Source organism: Calonectris borealis, chromosome 3 (assembly GCF_964195595.1).
Source record: "Calonectris borealis chromosome 3, bCalBor7.hap1.2, whole genome shotgun sequence".
NCBI classification, from domain to species: Eukaryota; Metazoa; Chordata; class Aves; order Procellariiformes; family Procellariidae; genus Calonectris; species Calonectris borealis.
In genome coordinates, this window is record NC_134314.1 from 49,996,159 (window position 1) to 50,007,884 (window position 11,726).

Sequence of the window (11,726 nt, forward strand, 5' to 3'; positions counted from 1 at the left end):
TAAAAATATCCCAGATGCAAACAATTTCATGTACTTTCAAGTCGCTTATGTATTTAAAACTCTCCTTATATTTGCACAGGAAGAAACTCTGTGGCAGAGAGGAGGGAGTTCATTCTGTGGCTGTCCTGCTCCTGTTTATTCATATCATTTAGGTGATGGCCTGATTAATTAATTTAAAGACGTTTTCAGCGAAGTGCTCTGCTGTGCCCAGTGGCATCTGCTGCCTGCAATGCTGTTGACCTCCAGGACGACCGGTCCCCTCGAGAGCAGGTTACTGAGTGCCGGTTGTATTTTGCAAGCATTGCCCACTGCATGATTGCGGAGTTGTTGCCATCGAGCCCCGGGCACATTTTCAGGCTGCTGATGCTCAGTTAACACGCAGCTGGTCGATTTTTGTTCCCTGGCTGTTCAATATTCGGCCCCAGGCGTTACTTGCTGCACAGCACTTAGCCTAGATATTCAGGGCTGGAGCAGCCAAACAGTTCATAAAACAACGCAGATGAACTGGTGTCGTTACTCCCATTTGACCAGCCAGGAGAAGGTGGATTAGGCAGAAAGGGTAACAAGTACTGAGCTTAGCTATCCATCCAGCTTTAGATGCTTACAACCCAGTTTTTTCCAAATAATCGAAAACTCAAAGCCAGAAAGTATCAGTAGTTTATCTAGTTTGACCTGCTGCATGACACAGGCTATTAAATTCAGGGTGGTTACCGTTGTATTGAATTCTAGCACTCAGCTTTAACTGGAGCCTTGTTTGCTTGGCTGCTTTAAGCATATTTTCCAGTTGGGCTTCAGATCAGGCCTGAATGCTCTTGATAAAAAAGAGATGCTCCGCTCTGTGACAGCTTGTTTTAATCACCTGCTGCTAACAAGCAGTGCCTCATTTCCAGTTCCTCTGGCCTCAACTTCCAGCTCTTGGCTTTGTCCAAGAGAGTAAAAAGTCCCTTTGTGCACCAGTGAGAAAAGGCACCCCCCCCTTTTTTTTTTTTCTTTTTTTAAATGATAGACAAGACCCAGTATCTTTTTTTATGAGGAGTTGCCTCCTCCTTTATCGTCATTTTGAGAAACTTGCTACTCTCCTCCTCCAGAGTCCTTCCACTTTGATGCCGTACCCAGAGCGATCCAGCTCTGGCTTTAAAACCAGCCTCCTGTCTCCAGCTAGGCAGACTATGGTTCAAAGGCTGCATTACCCAAAACAGACACTAGCTAAACAACATAGTCCTACTAGCCATGGCGATATGGCATTTACTGGGCCACTGCTGGAAGTGAAGATCATTAACCAACAGAACAATCCCCCAACCAAGGCACGGAGCTGGACTGTGATTTCTTTCCTTTGACGTCTTTCAAGACTAAATGTCTAGAGATGTTTGTAGCTGGAAAAGAATTGATGGATTCATTTTGGCCATTGCTGAGTAAATCTGTTACTGGCAGTACTACACAAAATCAGTTTTTCAGTCATTCTGGCTTACTACATGGATTTATATAGCAGGTGGTTGCACTGCCACACTCTTGGTCTTCAATATTCTAGAAAACTAATTCTTTTGTCTTCCTTCCCTTTTAGAAATGTGCTGAATTATCAAGCCCTAAGTTCTTTAAAGCAACTAGCTAAAAAAGCCCCACCAAAACCAACCAAAACAAAATAAAAAAGCCTTTTAGTTGGAGCATCCAAAATATTTGAGGAAAACAGACTAACTAGACATTTTGGGAAATGCTGGCTGAAAGTTACTGGAGTAACTTAAAATAAGTTAAATTTGGAAGTATTTTGGAAGTTGCCTATGAAAGAAAGCAGAAATGCTCCTTCTCCCCCAAGGCAGCACAGCAAGGGTGGGGGCTCGCAGTGCAGCAAGTTCCTTTCCATCCAGCCCGTTTCTTTCATCTCTCCTTGACCTACACTGACAGCTGCAACAAAAAGTCACAGTCAAGCCTGCTGAACCGTAACTTCTGTGGAGTTTCAAGCCTGAGAGTTTCTGAAAAGCCGTTGTCTCGCACAAAGCTGCGCAGAGAGGAGCAGAGGCTCCCCTCACAGAGACCCTCTGCTTGGCAGCCCCAGCATGGGAGGGGAAAGGCGCAAGCACCACCCCAGTGTTCCCCGAGCCCTAGGATCTATTTCTGTGTTAGCGAAAGCCAAGGGGAGTTAAAGCAAAAGAACTGCAGGAACGGGCATATGGTTCCAGCATTAGGTGATTTTTAAAAAAAAAAAAAAAAAAAAGAGGGTAAGGTTTTCTAGCCCTTCTGACCAAAGAATCTGGAAAAATGGGATTACTGGCAGCTCCTGGAGTTTAGGGACAGCCTATGAGGGGGTTTCAAAGAGCAGCAATAGGCTCAGCTCCACTTCCACCCGCTGTGGTAAAGCTCCATTTCCAGGAGCTTCCATTTCCCATTCCCCAAGGATTGGGGTTGCTTTTCCCAATAACTCATGAAGAAATGATGGCCTTGAATTGGCCCCTCTACTAAAAGCTACAGCCTTGTTCCCCTGAAGTCATTTCAGTTGAGCTCTTAGTCATTCTCAGCCAACACCAGAGAGTGCCATTAGCCATATTAGCATATTTGGAGGTGATTTAACCTTCACACTCACATGCTAAAGAGAGCACATATGTCAGGAGGAGCGTTTAGACCATCTCCCTGAGGCATTTCACCCCGGTCTCCTGAAACCCCTGGACAGGACAGTTAGACTGTGGGAACGTCGCTGTGGGCAGGCACAGCTTCCCGAGCCACACCAATGTTTCGGCTAATGCATTTGGGAAGGGGAAGACTGAGATTCTCCTTTCTACCAGCTTGGCTGTGCACTTCTTTGTGGGTTTTTGGGTTTTGTTTTTTTTTGTCGGGTTTTTTTTTTTCATTTTTTGTTTTGTTTTGGTTTTTTTTTTTTTGCTAGCATTACTCAGCATTGCACCGTTGGATGAAACAGCAAAAAAACCCTGAAATGAGCAACAAATTTGAAGAAGAATTTGTCAAACAATTAAGAAAATTGCATACAGAAGTTAAAGCAAGCTACAAACTACATTAGAAGCATCAAGTACGTTGTTACCAGATGAATCTCACTGTTAGTATCGAACAAGTCACCTCACTGTTCTGAGTGCTGGAAAGACATAGGCACTTAGGGCTGAAAATGTTTTTCCTGGCTGGGGCCAGCCCTATGGATTCAGGCCAACCCCATGCCAGGCAGCAGGACATATGAAGCAGAACACGTCCTGCTGTTTCAACAGCTCAGCTGGAGGACGACCACTCCCTTCAGTGGACATTTAAGTACCACGCATTCCCCCAAATGCAATTCCCTTCCCTGCTTCCCTGTATTCTGTTTAACTGTTTCCTTGGGTGCTTGAACGCTTTTCACATCACGCCTGCCCCGGAGCACGTGCTGTAGCTGTTCCCTAGAGCACTTGCGTGGCTAAGTTTTATTTTGCACCTTTGATGTCTATGCATGCGTTGGACCTGTACCACAGGTACATGCACTGCCGCAGTGAAGGGCACGTGTCTCCTCTGTACTGTATTTGCAGACCATTAACTAGAGTGGCTCCCAACCCAGGGAACATCATTGCCCAGACTTTCTCCTGCAGTGCTGTCCAATTACTACCTACAAGGACCGGAGGGTGCCTATAGCTGAACTCAGACCAGTCTAACCCACCTTGGCACAAAGAACAGCCCCCATCATCTCCTCTATGAAGTTCTGCTATGGTCATGAGCATCAAACCCATTAAAGCCTCCCTCCCTTCCCAGTGGAGCCACCAGCATCTTTTCTGACTTCAGGCTGTGGTGAGAACATCTAAGAAGAGCATCTGTAAGATGCATCTTTGGTAAGAGCAGCTGTGTCAGATTCCTGTTTGGGGCTATGGGGTAGCCAAAGGGCAGCTTAAAACCTATGAGCTTTTAGCACCAAAGCAGGAGGTGGGTTCTGTGCACCATCTGGTTTTGTTTCAAAAGTTTCCCCAGCACGTGCGGCTTCCAAATGGGCGAGCATAACATCACGTGCCGGCTGGTATCATGTGCCTTGGCACCAATAACTGACCCCTGCCCAAAATCAAGAGAGGCTAAGAGGATTTCACCTTGGGCCCTTGCCAGTACCACTGGGCGACAGCCACCTCTGCAGAATATCCTTCCTCTGGGTGCTGCGCTCTGCAGGGTTCACCGCTATCCCAGTTGGATAAAGGCCATGCATTGCAAAGAGGAAGGTAAAAACCTGTTCCTAGAAACCTCTGCTGATGCACAGATCCTCCCGCAGATCCTAGAAAGCAGCAAGGGAGGGGTTGAAATTCCAGTTCCCACCTCCAGCTGTTAGACCCGACAGCAGCATCTCTACAGGTAATGACATAAAACCTCCCATATTTTGTCTACTCACAATTTCCTGCTGTCGAGCTTGACAAGGTGGCAAAGCTGGGCCTAGAGTTCTTCCCAACAAGGCTGCAAGATAAACATTTTCTGAGCACTCTGGCAACTGGTAAGTTCTTGGGGCTGGGAGTGACAATAGGCTGATCTATCTCTGAGGCTTCAAGAGGTGTTTTTCTCTACAAGCACAAGAAGTTCCTCAAATCAGCAGTATTGACAGTGCTTTCCACAAAGCAGGGATTCGGACTGATTTCCAGGTGAAATTTTCCAGAGGAAAAAGCCTACCTGCTTCTTTTTACATACATCTGGTATCCGGATATGAGGAGCTTCAGCTAGACAGGGAGACGCAACAGGTACAGGGAAGATAATGGAAGAAAATACACGGATCAGCACAGATCTTGAGCCCCTAAGTAACACAAGGTATTTATTAGCTTGCAGCTAAAAGCCACAAGTAGTTACCAGGAAAACTTTGTCACCCCTGTGAGTCACGCAGGGACATGCTATACTCACTCAAAATAAAAACAAAATCATCCATTTCCCGGAACGCTACCACCACAAAGCGTAAGACAGAAAGTGAAGTGACAGGATACAAGAAGAAAGGGCTGGTGGGAGAATAAAGAAGGTCAAGAGTCTCTTTCAATTGGCTTCCTCTGGCTGCAGAGGGACACCGGCAGGTCCCGAGGGCCACGGGCTCCCGGGGGCACCCGGAGCCCCCACCAGAGCTTCCCAGGCCCACGGGGCTCCTGGGGGCACCCGGAGCCCCCAGCAGAGCTTCCCAGGCCCGGCACCCCCAGGATCCACCCACACTCATCACCGGCGCCTCTTCAGTGTCCGTCTAAACTGTTCCAGAGGGGCTTCTGAGCCTGGTTTTGTCCCCACTGAGTCAAAGGGGGGATTTGGGTCACTGTGAGCTTTTGTCAGAAGAGTTCCCTAAATTAGCTCCTCTATTTGAGATAAAAGGAAGAAAGAGGTCCATCTTTATTTTCCCCATTCACCCGCCGTAATTACTCCGTCTTATCCCTGTCTGCTATTCACTGGCTCTCAGCAAGGCCCCGGCAGCCAGGTCACAGGTCAGCGCGGAGGACAAGCCTCTGCTTCCCCGAAAAGGATTGAAATGTCTTAAGTGCAGCTTCAGCAGCTTCCAGAAAGTGCCCATCTCTTCTGAAAACGCGGGCTTGGTGAACAACACTGGCAGTGACACAGCAAGGAGACCAGGGGCCTGGAAATCACTGCTCCTGCACTTCATTCTCCAGACGTTGCTTGGTTTGTTCAGAGTCTCAAGAGGACAGTTAATGTACCCCAAATCTCCTCATTGTGCACTGCTTTATTCCTCCAGATTATATAGCAAGGTATTTGCCTTGTGAATTTTCAGATCTACTCATGTGCCTCTTCTGTATCTTTAATTATTTTTAATTCAATGCATCGTTTTGCTGCTGTTGTTATTCTTATTAACAGTCACCAGGCAATAGCTCTTTTCTTTTGAGGCCCGAGAGAAGATTTTACCTGTACATTTCATATTAGAGCTAGTGCTGGACATGCGTACAGAGGTCTAACAGCTCCTCTAACTTCTTACAAAACGTGCTTTTCTATTTTGGAGTCTTTTACACAGAAAGGATTTCCTGAAACAACTAACTTTAACAATTATAAAAATACTTGGTCTTGAATTCATGCATAGTATTAGCTGCACTAGAAGCCAAATCCCCGGACTACACTCATCCAGCCAACAGGAATGTGTTTTATTATTCCTGCATTGAGTCACCACCTCCTGGTTTGGATACTTGCTATGAAAAACCAGGAACACCAGACTATCCACAGAAAGTATTTGTGACAAACTTTTGCCAGTAGCCAATGTGTTTGGACACATCAAAACCAGGCTACCGGGTGGTCCACAAATAACAGAGGTAGCACGTGAATCAACAGCTGAGAGTTACTAACCCAGCTGTTCTTGGGACATGAGAAACTATGGGAAATGCGAGGTTATCCCCGTGCCGGAGATGGGGGCTCTGGTGGACAGAGGTACCAATGTCAGGGCTGCTCATCACCACCTCCAGGTAAGGAGCCTCCTCTCCTTGCACCAGTGGTGGGCTGGTGTCGCAGTGAGTGCTTCTGCAAACCAAACTTCTCAAGCTGTTAAGCCACCTCTGCTCTTTGAACACCCACCTTGTCCCTTCCTCAACACAACAGCTGCCCGCCTCGGGACACGGCAGTGCGGGCAGGGCTCGCTCTGCCTTCCCTCTGCCAGCAGCGAGAGCTCTCAACTCTCAGGTGACAGCTGGAAACCTAAGCCTCGCAGAGGTGGTCCAACTGCCGGCAGCAGCTAAGTTTTCCCTTGGTGTCCTCGCCTCTGCTGCCACCACCCTCACTATTTCCAAGCATCAGCTTTCACACATGCCGACTTAATTTTGGAAACCCAAGACGTGGTCTGCAGAGGTGCCGGGTGTTCAGAGCAGCGCTTAGAGCTGCGGGGCATCCCCGCTCACGGGACGGGCACCGTGCAACTTTGCCACCTTCACAGACGTTTACAGGTAATGGATTAGAAGGTCCTACTTGAAGTTGACCCAGACATATCATCAGAAAAACTGCCTCGCATACACAAAAAGTACAGGGTATATCAGATAACCAAAAGAAAATGGCAGCGTATGTTTCCGAGTATAACATATTGCCCTTCAGCTGTAAGGCATGAGCCAGTATTCACTGAAGCAAAGAAAGCTCCTGGCAGTGTTACTGGGCAGCACAGATAAGGCCATATGAGAAAAGCGTGATTTTGAACTATACATGACTGAAGCACTCAGAAATGCCTGGGTGTGGTCACGTCCTGGTTCTTTCCCATTAAAAAAAGATCAAACAGGCAAAGAAAGCAGCGACATGATTCTTGCTCAGGCAGGAACACGAGTCCTAACATGAGGCCATCTGCTTGAGGGAGGTATTTTTTTATTCATAGTTTAAGCTCAAAGCAAGAGGAGAATGTCACACTGTCCAACCCCTGGCACACTCTTACCTCATTCAGGAATTTGTGAGGCTCTGTTGAATTTATTCTACATAAAAGCTGTTTGCTGCCCTGTGCAAAGATGCTTATTTCAGAGGTGTGCCCCTAGATACACGTCTAGATAGACCTCGCACGATCCTGTGAGTGCGGGATGCCCACATACATTACACAGCCCATTCAAAAGGAATCTGAGGACACACAACTGCAGGGTCGCTGTTATGAGCATTATTAATGCAGACCAGCAGCCCGTACGAGTACATGCTGCTTACGTAAGGAACTGTCCCCAAAAAGAAGCATAACTCCCTGTATCCAATAGGTGTTCCTGGGAAAGTATAAAGACTCATAACTTTTAGCTCAAGTAGAAGAAGTGGGACCATAAAGGTTATACGTCGCAAAATAACACCCCACCTATGATTTTGAACAACCCCTCCCCAGTCCGTGAGCCGATCTTACGATTCCCAGGGGCCCAAGTCAATTTTTGCCCGCCAGCACTGGCAGGATTATTCCCCTCCTTCACGCGCCCAGCTCACTCCTGCCAGACGGAAGGAACTTGCGTCTGACACCCTGAAACCTCTGCTGTTATTCTCGTTGCCAGCTGAGAGGAGGAAAGCCCAGCTGCCTCAAGGCGCAGCTCTATGAAAGGGCGGGGGGTGTCTGTGCGAGCAGCTTTCCTGGCTACCCCCGGCCGACGCTGCGTTACTCTGGTGCCAGAGCAAGCGCCCGGCCACTGCTCTCAGCCCTGCGCTCGCCAAGGCACCGTAGAGTCGCAGCTAACGTCCCTGGAGGATAAGCTCTTATTTTGCACTCCCACGGTTTACCTACATATCAACACAAGCGCTGTATTATTTTTCTCTTCTTTCTACAGTGCTGTCAGCCTTATCTCTGCTGGAAATCAGCAATAGATGAAAGAGGAAAATTGGTGTTTTCTGCTCATGTTTTCATGTAATTACTAATATTACAAGACCCATATGTTTTTGTATCGCTCGTCCAGATAGCTCCTCTCTTGAACCATGACCAGATAGATCTTCTCCACTTCAGGATGGGGTTTGCATTCAGCAGTGAAAATGCCCTCATGGGGCTGAGTCTCACCTGCAGTAGTTACACCAGTGACCTTCCTCCTCTCAAAGGGAATCTAAAGCCCTGGTCATGGCTCCAGCCCTGTTCAGCACTCTCAGCACCGATGGGGGGATGGAAAGTGCCCTCAGATGGCATGAAGCTAAACGGAATGACGGCAGGCACTTTCGAGGATCAGGTTAGAGGAAGAACATACACATTTAGCAGGGTGGATTTCAATAGTGCCAAGCAGGGTGCAGGACCTTTCCAGAGGACACAGAGTATCTGCAAATTATTTGGCAGCACTGGAAGAAAGAAATAGGAAAATTGTGATGGGCCAGCTACTGAATGTGTATCAACAACATGTAATTGTTGCTGGAAGTTTGTTTGAGAAGATACACGTTGAAACATGATATAAGCAAACATCTGAGGGAATTCGCTCTGTTCTGGCATCAGCGCTGAGGACCCAGCTGGAGCAGCTTTTCTAGTTGAAGGTACCACACCATAAGGTGACAGCTTCTGGTACAAACAATAAATGCAAAAAAATGCCAGCTATGAGGGTAGGCTGAAAGAAGCAGAATTTGTTGTCTCTCTTTTAGCAGCCTCCTTTTACAAAGGAAGGCTGGCTCAGAGGGACTTACAAACAGTTGTTCTCCCAGTCCAAAGCTGGGGGACACACACACCACTAAACCCAGTTTCCTTTTGCAGCAGTTTTAAACAGGTCAGCAGTAGGCAAGCACTGAGCACCCACCTGTCTGGCCTTACCGGGAGGATTCCCAGGTCCGGCCAGACAAGGCCAGGAGAATCAGGTTCATCTTTCCTCTCCCTGCCCCGTTCTGAGGGGGTAGAGGCCATCGAGGAAGAGGCAGAGTAGCTAGCTGGGATCTTGAATGCCTTAGGACTACCACAGCATTAGCTGCCAAAATTAATCTGTTGCTTCCCTGCTATGCTGCACAACGTACCAAAATCATAATAGGCAGGCTTCGACAAGAAATATCCCATTTACCTGGCCATGAGGGCAACACTCACTCTGCAAGAGCCATACTGCAGATGCCAAAAATTCCTTTAATAACAGTAGATGTTATCTTTTTCTCTTCATAGTACAAGCCAGCGCTGGGCTTGGATATTAGTGCATTAAGGTTAATATACATAAGCTGGTAAGGAAAACAAAAAGAGTGTAAGAAAGTATGTAAGAGGGTTTGATTTTCAAAACTGAAGTTTAATTTAGAGCTGGAAAGTGCCAGGTGACAGTGGAAATTCTCCAGAAACATTTCCCCCTTTGGAACAGAAATTTTTTTTTTCCCCCCACTTTGGAAGCCATCAAAATATTTCCCGTACTGTTTACATACGTCGTCTCCTTTTTCAGCTTGACTCTATTGAGGATTTCCATTACTTTCAGCAGTCAGCACTTTTTAGAAGTACTAAATGTACTGTATAGCATAATAAATATGATGCTGGACAAGAGCAGAACTCATATCTACTGCTTCAAGATACAAATAGCTCAGTGATCATTCTTCCCATGACATGATTAAGTTACTGCACAATTGATTTTTCCCTTGTCTTTCTTCAGTAGGCTCTATTGCCTTTAACTCAGAGAGGTGGAGAAAGCACCTCTAAGAGGAAGTCAGGAATTGGGAAGAGAGATGCACTGTCACCTGTAGTACAATGTTGTCGCTATGTGCTTCTTTAATGGGAATAGCTATCTGGTGAAGCTGTTGCAGGGGCAGCTTACAGATCTACCAATTATCAAAACAATTCTGTTCATTTTAGTAGTTTCCCCAAAAAGTTTATGATCATAACTATACTTATTCACCTCAGCCTAGAGAAATGTTACCTCCATTGCTTACTTTGGGCACCACGAGACATCCTCTAAGCTCATCTGGCTCATCATCAAGCCTAAAGCTTGCTTGCACTTGCTAAATCAAAGTCTTTCCAATTAACTGAATTTTTTTGGCTTCCCCACTGATATCAATAGCATTTGCACAAAGCATGGGAGGTTTCTCCCCAGCAGAGGCTGCTGTTTGTCTGCATTCTCATCTTCCAACATGAGCAATTTTTAGATTTCTCCTCTGCTGAGCAAAACAGCACAAATTCCAGGGTGCTGTCATACATAACTCGTTTCTGTTACAGCATCTGACAGTCGATCAGAGCTCAGCTGCGGTCAGGCCATCGGGCTGTGCTGGAAGAAACACTTGTGTTGGCTGAGAAGCAGTTTAGGAACAGGCTTGGCCATAATGCTGCCTCCCAGCTCCACCTTTCCTGACCCTGACTAGGCACCTGCAGCAGAGAAGAGTTATTGATTCAGCTCTCTTTGCTGCTTCCATTTTTAACATAACATTCAGAAAGCAATCGGTCTTCTGACATGCTTATAATGAGTGGAGATAAGATTTAAAATTTAGCAGAGTCTCCATCCATTAAGACAGTCAATGTAAATATAAACCGGTTTGAGCTGAATGCAATGTAAGCAACATGTAGACAAACTGTAATTAGTTCCAACCGACTGATTTAAATGAATATAACAGAAAAATTCCATGGATTCCATGGTAATATCCCGTGGATACATACTGCCTATGTATTCATGTGCCATTTAGGACACAAAGTAAATATGCTGAACCCGAATTTTTGTCTGTTCTGTGAGAAAGCCAGGGTTCTCAGCCTGCTAAAACAAAGCGTAAAAATAAATCCCACTCATCTTGTTACAGATTTGCTTTAAAAGGTTATTTAGGAGTCTTTATTTGGCTTTTCACCTGCAAAGGCTCAGATTCCCCATGTCTAGGGCAAGGCAGCAGAGGGAACAGGCATTTGCTGCAGAGTGTTGAGAAGAATTCAAGTTCTCCAGGAATCACACTAAAAATACATTTTCTTGGTCTTTTACTTCTCCTGCCCTCCTTAAGAAGAGCTCATAGTACTAGGTTTATTGCAATTAAAGGATGTCCAAGATACACTAGGACATCTTTTGGAAGGAAAAAAACCCCAACTTTTTAACAAACTCCACTTTTTTCTATTTGAGTAATATGATTTTTCCCCTTGACATTTAAGTAAGGCTATGTTTTTAAATGTTCATATTCTGTAAGGTGTTTTACAACACACCCGGTGCATGAAAAAAAAAAAAACAAACCAACAACATTTTCTGTTCAATATACTCTAAGCCCAAAGAAGCAGTAATTTTTTAGTTATTCCTCCAAATATAATGCTTTATGATGTCAAAGAGAGTTTTTCAAGGTCTCTGATCAGAGTTGCCGTTGCCAACTATAAAGCTTAGCAGTGAATATATTAAAATCTATGAATGAACATAATAGTTTCTTTTGGTAACTGTCCCCGCTGCCAGATTTGGTTCAAAGAAGGAAAGAGGGAAGGGAGTAGA